General features: G+C 33.8%; 1 protein-coding gene across 9 annotated transcripts in view; it reads left to right on the forward strand.

The window, feature by feature from the left end:
- Positions 1-13,136, forward strand: part of LOC101890768 (embryonic polarity protein dorsal) — a 59,152-nt gene that overhangs the window by 22,836 nt on the left and 23,180 nt on the right. For 7 of the 9 annotated variants that reach the window (XM_059130953.1, XM_059130949.1, XM_059130979.1 and 4 more), the window contains one exon: positions 6,190-6,244. The exons of 1 other annotated variant lie outside the window; for it this stretch is intronic. The gene's annotated coding sequence lies outside the window, so the exon portion shown is untranslated. Of the gene's footprint in view, positions 1-6,189; positions 6,245-8,848; positions 9,273-13,136 lie in introns of those variants that run through there. One more of the 9 variants, XM_059130960.1, reaches the window with a different exon arrangement.

The following is a 13,136-nucleotide window of genomic DNA, read 5'->3' on the forward strand; positions in this document are numbered from 1 at the left end:
TTCGAAAGTCGACTAAAACTTCAGAATTTCATCCGACCCTTTGGTTCCACAACACGTCAACAACTCTATATAACTTTCGGTCAGAAGTAGGATCGAACCCGCATCCAAAATCGTAAAAATTCATCTGACTTACGGTTCAAAGTCTGATCGAACAGGGACAGCTTGGTTTGGTGGGCAGCTAGTTTTACGAACATTTATATCGCGCGTGTACGCGCATCTGGAGGCGCGTTTTCGTATTTTTTGTGGGTTTGTAATTGTCATTACTAGTAATTGATGAAAATGACACATATGACTACCAAATTGTTACTGTGCAGCAGCATCAGTTGTTGATTTCAGTCTATAAGGAGTTAAGGGGGGATTTATTTATTTGAATTCAAATCAACTCAAATATGTATGCGACCCATGGAAACAAAAATAGCAGCATTGCCAAAAATATATTAAATTTCTACAATATATGTTACTCGTCCTTTGTTTATTTTTTGAAATGTTTAATTTTTTTTTATTTTAACATTTCCGTTTGTAATTCATTATCATCGATCGACTGATGCTGCATACATGCGTGTTTACATATGTACATGCCATTGTGCATACAACGGTAATCTAGAAGAAAAATAGGCGCATGCAATTGCTCGCTTGTCGCCTGTAATTTGGCATCAATTCGTCCAATTTTAGAATTCAAAGAATTTTCAATTATTTGATGAATTGTTTCAATTTAATTGTTTATCAAATGAAAACACTATGTGCATTAAGCTTTAGTAAATGTAGATGCACGTATAAATATACGTTCATATGTAAATTATGTACAGTGCACTCTACTTAATTCCGACCGTATATGATGTTACCATGCTCTCGCAGAAGAAGCAACACCTTTGCAGTGGATACAAATTTTGGGAAGGTGAAGAATATAACTTCAATATTCAATTTAAAAAGTTATTTTTTTAGATTTATGAGTTGAAGATTTATCTTCCCTGAAGAAATTAACCGATAGAGATTATATTGAAACAGGGTCTATAATTGGTCAGATTTGCTCGTTTTTACTCGCGAGTGAACTCTACTCACTAGCGGGAGTGCTCGGTGAGTGCGAGTTTCACGCGAAGTTTACTTTTCACTTTTTCATGTACGAGAGCTCTCATGTTACTGCTGTTTTAAAAATAAGAGTGGGACTCGAAATGCTGGGATTGAGTGGAAACTAGTTATTATGTTTGCTGATCTGTGAGTTCGTATTTATGACGGACGTAGACAAGGTGGGGGCACAGGGGGCACAAGCACCCATATTTATACCCTACACCACATAGTGGTAAGGGTATTATGTCTTTGTGCATTTGTTTGTAACATGGAGAAGGAAACGAGATAGACCCATAGTTACTTTTGAGAACCTTCATAGAATCACTTTCTGAGTCGATTTATGCATGTCAGTCCGTCTGTCCGTCCGTCCGTCCGTCCGTCTGTCCATGCATTCTTGTGAACAAAATGCAGGTCGCATTTATTATCCGATTGCGATGAAATTTTCCAAACAATATTTTTTTGGCCCAAGGACGAACCCTATTGAAATTGAGAATCGGATCAAATTTAGATATAGCTCCCATATATATCTTCATCCGATTTCGGGTTAAATGTGCACCAAATGTCCACTATCAGTCCAAATGACCTGAATTTTGGCACACCCAACCGAGTTCGGCCTAGAAGCAAGTATATTAAATTTGGAGAAAATCGGTTCAGATATAGCTATAGCTCCCATATATATCTTTCATCCGATTTGATCTTTAAGTCCCTCACATTCCTACTATGCACTCCACAACCGTGATATTTGGTACCAGGTATTAGATGGAGCAAAGAAATAGCTGTTTTAAATTTTATCGAAATCGCTTCAGATTTGGATATAGCTTCCATATATATCTTCATCCGATTTCGGGTTAATTGACCACCAAATGGCCAATATTAGCCCAAATGGCCCGAATTTTGACACATGTGACCGAGATTAGCCTTAAAGCAAATACAACAAATTACAAGAAAATCGGTTCAGAAACAGCTATAGCTCCCATATATATGTTTTATCCGATTTGGTGTTTAAGCCTCTCACATTCGTAATATGCACTCCACAAGAATGATATTTGGTACCAGATATAAGATACAGCCCAGAAATAGCTGTTTGTAATTTTATCGAAATCGGTTCAGATTTGGATATAGCTCCCATATATATCTTCATCCGATTTCGGGTTAATTGTGCACCAAATGGCCGATATAAGTTCAAATGGACTGAATTTTAGTACATCGGACCAAAGTATAGTATATAGAAGCAAGTATATCAAATTTAGTGAAAATCGGTTCAGATATAGCTATAGCTCCCATATATATCTTTCATCCGATTTGATCTTTAAGTCCCTCACATTCCTACTATGCACTCCACAACCGTTTATATATGTTTCATCCGATTTAGTTTTTTAGTCCCTCACATTCGTAATATTCACTCCACAACCGTGATATTTGGTACCAGGTATTAGATGGAGCACAGGAATAGCTGTTTTAAATTTTATCGAAATCGGTTCAGATTTGGATATAGCTCCCATATATATCTTAATTTGATTTCTGGTGATTGACCACCAAATGGCCGTAATAGCATCAATTTTGGCAAATCCGACAGAAACCAGCTTAGAAGCAAGTACACCAATTTTAGTAAAAATCGGTTCAGATATAGCTATAGCTCCCATATATATCTTTCATCCGATTTGGTCTTTAAGTCCCTCACATTCGTAATATGCACTCCACAGGAATGATATTTGGTACCAGATATCAGATAAAGCCCAAAAATAGTTGATTTTAATTTATTAAAATCTGTTCCGATTTGGATATGCCTCCCATATATATCTTCATCCGATTTCGTGTTAATTGTGCATCAAATGGCCAATATCAGCCCAAATGGCATGAATTTTCGTACATAAGACCGAATTCAGTCTAGAAGCTAATACGTCAAATTTGGAGAAACCCGGTTCAGAGATAGCTATAGTTCGTAAAATAGTAGAATTAGATAGATTTTGATTTTGTACCAAATATCTCATACAGCTCTGAAATGCCCTGTATAAACCTTTTTACGAGAGCTCTCCTAATTATGCATAGTGGTGTAGGGTATCATATAGTCGGCCCCGCCCGACTTTTGAGCTTTCCTTACTGGTTTTTTAAAGAATTTAGCTTGAAAATACCAAATATTCTTAGTTCTAGTTTTGAATTGAAAAATTTCACATACGTAGAGTGCTCGTCAAAAGTAGAATATGATCGATTTCGAGAGAATTTTACTCCCACTCGAAAACCAAGAAAGCACGCAAAGTATAATCAGTTTATTTTTTTCACTCGAAGGAGTCTCGACTCGAATTCGAGAAGAGTGACAATTTCGGATTTCTGCTTTATATTTGATGTCGTTTGGTGATATTGGAGGTGCGAAAGGCAGTGAATCCATATAGTTCGTATTCCCGCCTTGTCCAAACCAACCAAAAATACTAACATGCGAAAAATTTAGACGATACAGAATCCTTATATTTTTTAAAATCACCTTTTGTACGGGAGGTATCAGAAGAAATAGTATCGGATTTTTATACCCTCTGCCATACATAGCATAGAGGATATATTTAGTTTGTCATTCCGTTTGTAACTCATCGAAATAATAATTTTAGACCTAACAAAGTATATATATTCTTGATCAGCGTAAAAATCTAAGACGATTTAGACCTGTTCGTCCGTATGTTGTAATCACACTAGAGTCAAAACGAATTAAGATAGGAAGCTATAATTTTGCACAGATCCGTTTTTTGTGTACAGGCTATATCAGTCCACGAAGATGGGCTATATCGGTCCACGAGGAGTTATTTCTGAAAAGTTTGCCCTCTGGAAGAGAATTGCCTATATAAGTCCACGATATCGTACACCCCCCATATAGCGGTACCTCCCTATATTCAGTATTTTGATGATTGTAGCCAAAAGTTTCAATGGAATTGTCTGAGAATCCACACCTGGAGTTTTTTTTTTTTTTTTTGAGTACGTCACCCGCTGGAAGAGAATTAACGATATTCGGTATTTCTATGATATTAGCAACATTATTCTCCGTAATTGTTTCAAATCTGTTGATAATAGCGACATTATTCAACTGAATTGTTTCAAATTTTATATTTGAAGTTCGGAATCGATACATGACAAAAAATTACTTATGCAGGTCTACGTCTTCGTATATTAACCATATAAAGGTTTTTATTAAAGTGGTATATTTCTACTTTTTTTTATTGTTCAAGATCCCTCAAAATGGTGGAGGGTACTAAAATGTTGGCCCTGCCGAACTTAGGTGTTTTTTACTTGTTTGAAATTTGCATTGACGTGGGTACTCTTCTTGCCTTAAATGAGATTCAGGTTTATTTTTATTTTTATCGTTTGTGGCGGAGGTGCCAGTAAATTAACCTATTATCCCACTTCATCCAATTTTCGTAAAAATATTGGAAAACGCTAAGTTTAGGGAAACTATTTATGCAATTTATAAATATTCGAAATGTTAGTCCGATTTGCAAAGGTTGAACTCTCTTTTTATTGGATTCAAAACATTTTAAAATCATGACCAACTACTGAATAGTTGCGATATTGACAGAAATACCAAAACGTGCTAAATTGAAAGAAGGTTGGAAATTATTTTAAATTTTACGAGGGTTATTATTATTAAAAATATTGATTTCTGTGGGAAAGGCACGAAAAAATGGACCGATATTTGATGTTTGACATGTTTGTTTGTTAATATAGGCCTTTCTGAAAATTTGAACTTTTCTGGGGTAAGTCCCGTTTTATACCGGATTAAATTTTGACAAAAATATTGGAGCGTGCGATGTTTTTGGATAACCGGTAAACCATTTCGCTTTCTATAAGAATTGTTGTCTCTTCGTGTGCGAAGTAAACTTTGAATCGATTCAGAACATCTTTTAAGAATTATCGTTCGCACCAGACAGGTAGACGGGGAACATCTATAGATGGCCTTAAATGTCCTGAAACGGAACTCGTTCACGGGTCTAAATGTAGTGTTGTGGATAATAAACTGTAATGGATAATAAAGTGTAGTGGATAATATTTACTAAAAATTAAAAAAGTTCCAGATTGTTTCCGTTCAATGGAGTACACTGTACTACGCTCCTAAACTCAATTATGAATGTCTAGATATATATAAATGTGTACCTATCAACATACATGTACATACATAAGCAGAGAGGTTTATTTGTTTGTTCAAAATTCCCATAATTTTTGGCGATTTTCCAAAATTATTGTTAACGTCCAATAAATTTAAAACAGATATAGGAGAATTCATGATTACAGGGTTCACCTAAAATATTGAATTGAATTTGAGTATTTTTTGTTGGCTACAAATTTTCCAGAAGAAGCCTAGGTGATTCAAAGAGTTTCTAGATAAGGATTGTGTGAAAGCAATTAGGATTGTGTTTAAAAAAATATTTACAAATTAAAAAATGTTTTCTCCAACAACAAAAACACTTCTTTCACAGTGCTTTGTTTATAACTATAAACGGTGATTTTATAATAACAACAAAAAATGAAAAAATGAAGTTTGACTTTTTTGAAACAATAAAAAAATATTTTTTTTATTTATGGAAAATCATGCGGAAAAAGTTGTTATGATCTACTCTAATGAGTCTTAACAAGTTGTTTGTCTTATTAGCAGCAAAGAATACATGTGGGTTATATTGTGGTGTTGTTTTTTTTTTTTTTTGCGATCTGTGTTGTTTTACTCGCGAGCCGAATAAGTTCACACACACACATACGCATTTACATACATACTTATATTTGCGCATGAATCGAAGACGAAATTATGAACTTATTTGTATACCTCTTAATCGGTATATGAAGTGAAATGCTTTCCTCGCATACAGATACTAATTGCCTCTGTTTCTGGTGAATAGATTTTCTCAATGAATTTCCTCGGGCCATGATTCATATGAAAATCATTTTTATTTTATTATTATTTTTGTTTCGAGGGAAATTCTTTGGAAAAATATTTTCGAGTTCATCTGTTGAATGCGTGACCGCTGCTATAGTCGCTCTGGTCGAGATTCTTCAGAGATGAATGGGACATTTTATTTGATAACACGAAAAACAAATCTGGAAACTCAAATGAAATTATATATTTATAAGTTTTTGTTTGTTTTGTTGCAGATCATTTACCAGGACATTATGTGAAACACTTGAAATATACATATATTCTTAAAATGTAAGTACTTTCTTTTTTGGGGTGTAAATTATAAGATTTTGGGCGTTGTTTTCAATGGGAATGTGTCAATAAAAGAGGAAAGTGATGACAGATTGCTCGATTCTATAAGACGGAATTTTTAGAAACTCGAAGTAGACTGGACGAATAGTACCAAAAGCAACCAAAGATTGTACGAATGGTATTGAGAGATTTGTTTTTGGTAAATAATTTTTGAAAATTCATATTTAAAATTTATCAATAGATCCTAAATACATATCTATATTTAATTGAAATTAAGATAAGGAAATGAAATTCGTACTCTAAAGATACGTTAAGTGATAGACGTTACTAAATATCTTATCACTTGAAAGAACTAATGTGCAGTAAATATGTTAAGACTATTTTTGAGGTAATGGCTAGAATTCTGAAAATCGGTACAAGGAACACCCTTGGTAAATGTTCGCAATGTAAATATAAATATTGTACATTTTTTTTTTTTAAGAAATGTCCTAACTGGCTGACGGACTGGGTGACTGACAATCACCGCCCAGACTAAACGGCTGAAGGGAAAATCTTGAAATTCTGCACGAGGGCCAGTCTCTGTGCGCAGGCATGTGATAAGGCTGGGTTGTGAATTCGTACTAAAAGGATGCGGAAATTACTTAAATGTACTAAAACTTGAATACTTTTTGAGAAATTTTGAATGAGAGTCACTGATGGAGTGCAGGATTGGCGTATCCAGGGGTTTCTGGAAACTCGAACTTTAAGGTTACAAAAAGTTCTAATGATGATTGAATAATGAATGATTCAAAATGATGCTAAACTTCTAAAATGATACCATTTTGAATTATGTAAACGGATAGAGCTAAAAACTTGATATGAGAATCAAGGTTAGAAAGTAAATTTGATATATGAAGGTGGTTTTGGAAATGTGTACTAAGTGATATGAGAATCAAGGTTAGAAAGTAAATTTGATATATGAAGGTAGTTTTGGAAATGTGTACTAAGTGTACGAACTGTACTAAATTTGGAGCAGTATGGTTTAATATGTACGGATGAAGCTAGAATTTTGAATTTTGTCCCTGTTGCTGGTAGGTTTGTGATAAAGAAGTGGTTTTAGAAATGTGTACTACAAGTGCACGAAAAGTACTAAAAAGTACTATAGTTGGTACAATTTGGTATTGGGTGGATGGATAGTTCTGGAAATGTAAAATGTTGTATTTGAGTTGCCGTTCAGTGTAGCCTAGAAATATGGAAATGTGTACTCTAATTGTACGAAAATATTTGGTATTGGGTGAAAGGATAGAGATCAAATTCTAAAATTTTATTTTTAAATTACTGATGGTATCTGTGTTGGAGATTCGACGGTGGTTTGGAAATACGTCTTATATTTGTACGAAATGTACTAATCGGTGCTATTTTTTATACAATTTGGTATTACGTGAACAGATAGTTCTTTAAATCTGAAATTTGATATGATGGTGGTTTTGGAAGTTTGTATTATAATTGTACGATAAGTACTAAATGGTGCTAAGTTTGGTCTTGTTTGAAGTTTTTAACTAATATCCTCCTAGGTAAACATAAAAATGAAAGATTTTGAAGACTTTTCGGTGTAAAAGGTAAACGTTTTCCTTTTACTCTTTACGAAGAAGGAAAAACAGAAATGGAATATAGAATCTAGAAAGTCTGAAAATAAATAGTACGATGTTTGAGGTTTTGATTAAAAATTCTTGTCAAACTGAACACATTGTACATTTCGAACAACACAAAAGGCCTAATATGACCTGTGGGGACGAAACTTAGATTTTAAGGTTGACTTTTCGCTGATCAAGTAGCGGGCTCTACCTAGTTATAAATATATAATGCAGCACAGAAAGCTATTTGTCCTTTGTCATAAATTCCTATTTCATTGTTTATGACCCTATTTTCAGACAGATTTTCCTGATTTTCAATAAATTGCCCCTTTTAATTTAAGAAAAATCTTCTGCAAAATGTTATCCTAATTGGTTTATATTTTGCTAAAGCCCCCCAAATCTTAATTTGACACATTTTCACGAGATCGGAATTTGATAACCCCTGGTCAAATTTGGGGAGATGGGACTGGGTTTTTTTAAAACTATAAATATGTTTAATTTCTGGACATTTCATATGGAAAGTTTCACATTTTGTTAGTTTCCCCCAAAAAATATTGCTTTCCTCTCTCACAATCTGGCAAAATCTTATACACAAGAACAGCCAACCAATTTCCTCTGCAGGTACATTTTTGGAATGCAAATACTTTGGCCAGATAATAATAATAAACAAAAAGGAAAATCAATACAAATCGATGATTACAAAAATGCAAATAATTTATTCAAAGTGAGGGGCGCAAGAACACTCTTTAGGCTGCAGTATTTTCATTCAGTTTTTCGATTTTTCACAATAAATGTACAGATAGATAGATAGGTACATATATGCATGTATGTATACAAACAAATGAGTAAAAGTATATCTGTGTATGTGTGAAACAAGTGATCTTTGGTTTTGTTGATTTTGTTTTTTTTTTTTTCGAGTGTAAAATTTTTGGCACAGAAATCATCAGTTGGCCAAACTTGACGTTCCATTGGTCGAACAATTAATGTCGCATTAAAAGCTAAACAGCCAGACCGCCGCAGAAATCTCAGTTCGACTTAGTCGAAATACAAAATGCCTCCGTGCTTTTAGTTCTAAAGCTCATGAGAATACCGGCGGACGTTTCGTTTTTTATGCTGAACGGAAAATATAAATTTGTCGTGAATAAAAAGTGTTTGAAAGACCTGTGAACGGAACAAAGAATTAATTGCTGATTATTTAACCAAAGAAAGCAAACTAAAACAAACAAAAAAGCCAACAAAAAGAATAAATAAATCACACATAGACCCGATGCACGATTTACTAATGTTTGATTAGACCTCCAATAAAAGTTCTAGTCCGATCGATTGATTCTTTGATTACAAAGTTATAAAAATAAAAAAGGCAAACAGAACCGTTGGCCGCCGTAAGAGTAGCTGCTGCAATAAATGAATCGAATGTAAGTTTACGATAGTCAGACTTCTGTTCTTTTTTTATTAATCTCTAATCACGGCACAGACAAGCGTTTTTATGACGCCAAAATGAAGGTAGTTTGAATCTAGCCACTTGTGGTTGCAGGCCAGACATGCGAGTAAGTGGAAGATAACACGAACACCTAGTGGGGGCGAAATGATTTCCTTGCCCTTGAAAGATAATGTCCATAGTTCGAATGTATAGCTTTTCACGTGATCTATTTACCTTGAGGGGTAAGGTATGATATATTGTTGTCTTATTGAATGTAATACTTTACAAAGGGATCGTATTCTTTAGGATTTTACCAAAATGAAGCATTTTGTACGGTTGTATTAACCAAATACGCCGGTACTATAATTTCATTCAAAGCAACCAACGATGAAAACATTTTAAAAAATAATAAAACAGTGTTGACTAAAAATTAAATATTCAATTGGCTTTTTGAAGATTATGTTTTAACATAAAACAAGACAGAATGGGCCGAGACGAACTCACCCGAAGATTGATAGAAGAATTACCATATCTCAAATTAGGAACAACTCGGATACTGCCTCCGATGCTTAACGTACGCGCTAGAATATTTAGACTCGCTTTAGCGTCAGTATTCATCCATCTATCTTGCTGACGTTCAGCTTCGGAGGCAGTATCCGTTTTGTTCCAAACTTGAGCTATTTTTATTTTTCTTTTAATCTTCGAGTGTGTTCGAAGTTGTACCATGGGTCCACTCCGTCTGGTATCCACATACCACAAAAGTTTTAACATTTTGAACAATGATAATAAGGTTCTAAATATTTCCCGATTTTCTTCAATCGTTTTCATTTATCTCAGCATTTCTATGGTACGTACATACGTGCGGTACGTCCCTAAAATGAGTGAACATTTCGAATAAAAATAAATGCCACGATAATTTTTCCAGTAAAAAAAATTTATTACATTAAACCGAGAGAATTTTGTAGCTAGATGGAAAATATCAATTTTTAATGCTGAACAAGTAAAACAATATTAAGTTCGGCCGGACTGAACTTTCAATCCCTCTTCACCCTTAGACAAAAAAAAAATAAATAAATAAAAGCATCTTAATCGGAGTTTCACTTTAATCTGTAAATACCAGTGAGGTCGGTTGAAGAATGCAGTTAAAGTTTTAAAAGTTGGTTGATCCGTAATATGGGGACAAAAAAAAACGTGAAACTATGTATGCAATGTTCTCCCACCCGATCAAGAAGCCATTACCAAATTTTAGACAAATTCTTTAGAAAATGTGGTTTCAAATGACAAAATACTATACAACCCGTTTTATATTCTTAATTCTAACTTTGAAGTAATTCTGTTTAAAAAGTAGTCATCAAAATATCGGAAGGTACTGTTTTATAGGAGTTATGTTGGGATGTTAGGTACTAGAAACTAATTTCAAGTCAGGTGACAAAATTATAAAAATACCGAATATAAGAAATTAAGGTTATATTGGGTGCAATACAAAGACGTAGGCCTGTAGTGTTATATGGGGACTATACCAAAACCTAGACCGTAGACAGTTCAATGGAAGAATGTTAATTACTTAATGGGGACATATGCAGCCAATTTACAGCGAATTCGGGTTAAAGTTGTGATAAAAATATCAAAAAAAAATCTTACATTTGCGGGACAGTTATATTTGAGACAAACGTGCAAAGACCTAAAATGGTAAAGACTAGACAAAATGCTTTTTGAGCAAATGGTTTGTGTCTACAATTCGTAGAGTAACAGCTCATGGCTGATACATGTTAATGTAATAATAACAATTACGGAAACGAATAACAAATACAATTTTGAAAAATCCGAAATTTTGGTTTCAAAATTCTATTTCAGAGACCTTTCTAAAAGTTTGCATATTTTCTTAGCGGCTTAAATCAATGAACATTGGTAGCTATGTTGTTATGATATCGTAACAACAAAGATATTTTCACAGGGTTGCCATATTTTGACTCTGTCTTGTCCCATCTTTATACCTCTATGTCTTTGAAACGTGGTCCTATAGAGATCGCTAAGTCGACATAGAATTTTATGCTGATCAAGAATATGTATACTTTGTGGGTCCTTAATTTTGGGTTTCGAGGTGTGAATGGAATGATAAACTAAACATACCCTCCATACTATGGTGGAGGGCATAAAAAGATATATAAGGTCTCTAGCCATCTGGCTGAGGGTTAAATCATTTTATGGTTCGATATCAGTAGTGCGATTCTGTAAGTAGTTATCTACAAAGTTACCGACATCGATAGCAACAAATATTAGGTCTGTTCCAGATCTGCAAGTATGTGAAAATTGCTACACTATCTTGTTGTTGACAAAAAAGATAAAAAAAATTGTATGAAGCTGCGAGTGCTAAGGCAGCAAAGAACCATATTTGCATTGCCTGAGTCCAATTTTAATTAAAATATGTACTTAATGTGTTCTTTTAGATTTTTAAATTATAAAAAATTGATGCCAAATTATAGCTGACACTCTTACCTTTCCAAAATGCTACAATTGTGCTAATACCTTTTCTGAGTCCAGAGATATTCTCTTCTGGGCATGTTAAACCGGCAACGCGGACTAATTTAACAGTTGTCGACCTCTGGAAAAAATGTCGAAAAAAACGAAGAGTTTTTACTAAACTAACGTTAAACATAGTTAATTTTTCTCAGCAACTGAATATTTTGAAAATTTCGTCATTTCCGATTTGTGTAATTAAATGTATTTGTTGCCAAGAAATGTCAACCCACAAAACAGACACACAAATATATGTATGTAAACAGAGAAAAATGCTTTGTGTATACATAAATGTGTTTATTTTTAAAAAATAAACCAATTGGTTAATTTTTTTGTTGTTAACAAATTTAAACCTACAAATATCGTCATAAAATTGTACAATATTAGTTTTGCCAAAAAGGGTGATCATGTTGATGCTTATTTGAACCGCAATTTGAAATTAAAAATATCCCCTTTACAATTTTTTTCTTTCCTCTGTAAAAGCTTTCAATAAACATTTTCATATAACACGAATTAAAGTCCTGAATACATACCACATATTTTTATACTCTCCACCATAGCATGGAGGGTATATTAAGTCTGTCATACCGTTTGTAACACCTCGAAATATACATTTTAGACCCCACAAAGTATATATATTTATAATCAGCATAAAATTCTATATCGGTTTAGCAATGTCTGTCCGTCTATCCGTCTATGGAAATCACTCTAGCTTCGGAAGGAAATAAAGTAGGATGATTAAATTTTACTGCAGGACTTTTGGTATTGAAAATGGGCCGTGTAGGTGCACGTTTTGGTATAGCCCCCATATAACGGTACCTCCCGATATTCGGTATTTTAATGATCTTAGCGACATTATTCACCGGAATTGTTTCCTGCAGACCAAGCACACATTTGAGTAAAATTTTATTAACCTACTTCAATTCGTTCGGAAGCTAGAGTGATTTCCACAGACGGACATCTCTAAATCGACATAAAATTGTATGCTGATCAAGAATATATTTTTAGACTTTGAGGGGTCTAAAATATATATTTCGAGGTGTTACAAACGTAATGACAAATTTAATATACACTCCATACTGTGTGGAGGTATAACAAACCAGCTGAACGAAATTGCAAGATTTAACTACAAGCTGCGGAAATAACCACCTCATCTCACATATTTAGTGGACTTTTGTGCATTCAGTTGCAGCATCCAGTTATTTTTCTTAAACATTAACAAATGAAAAAAAAATTGAAATATTGAAGTTTTTACTCGACTACTCTAATATGTTCAAATATGCTACAACATTCCAGAATCCATGTTCGTCTTTTTAGTACAAAATTTAGTAACACAAATTTG

This window comes from Musca domestica, unplaced genomic scaffold (assembly GCF_030504385.1).
Source record: "Musca domestica strain aabys unplaced genomic scaffold, Musca_domestica.polishedcontigs.V.1.1 11, whole genome shotgun sequence".
NCBI classification, from domain to species: Eukaryota; Metazoa; Arthropoda; class Insecta; order Diptera; family Muscidae; genus Musca; species Musca domestica.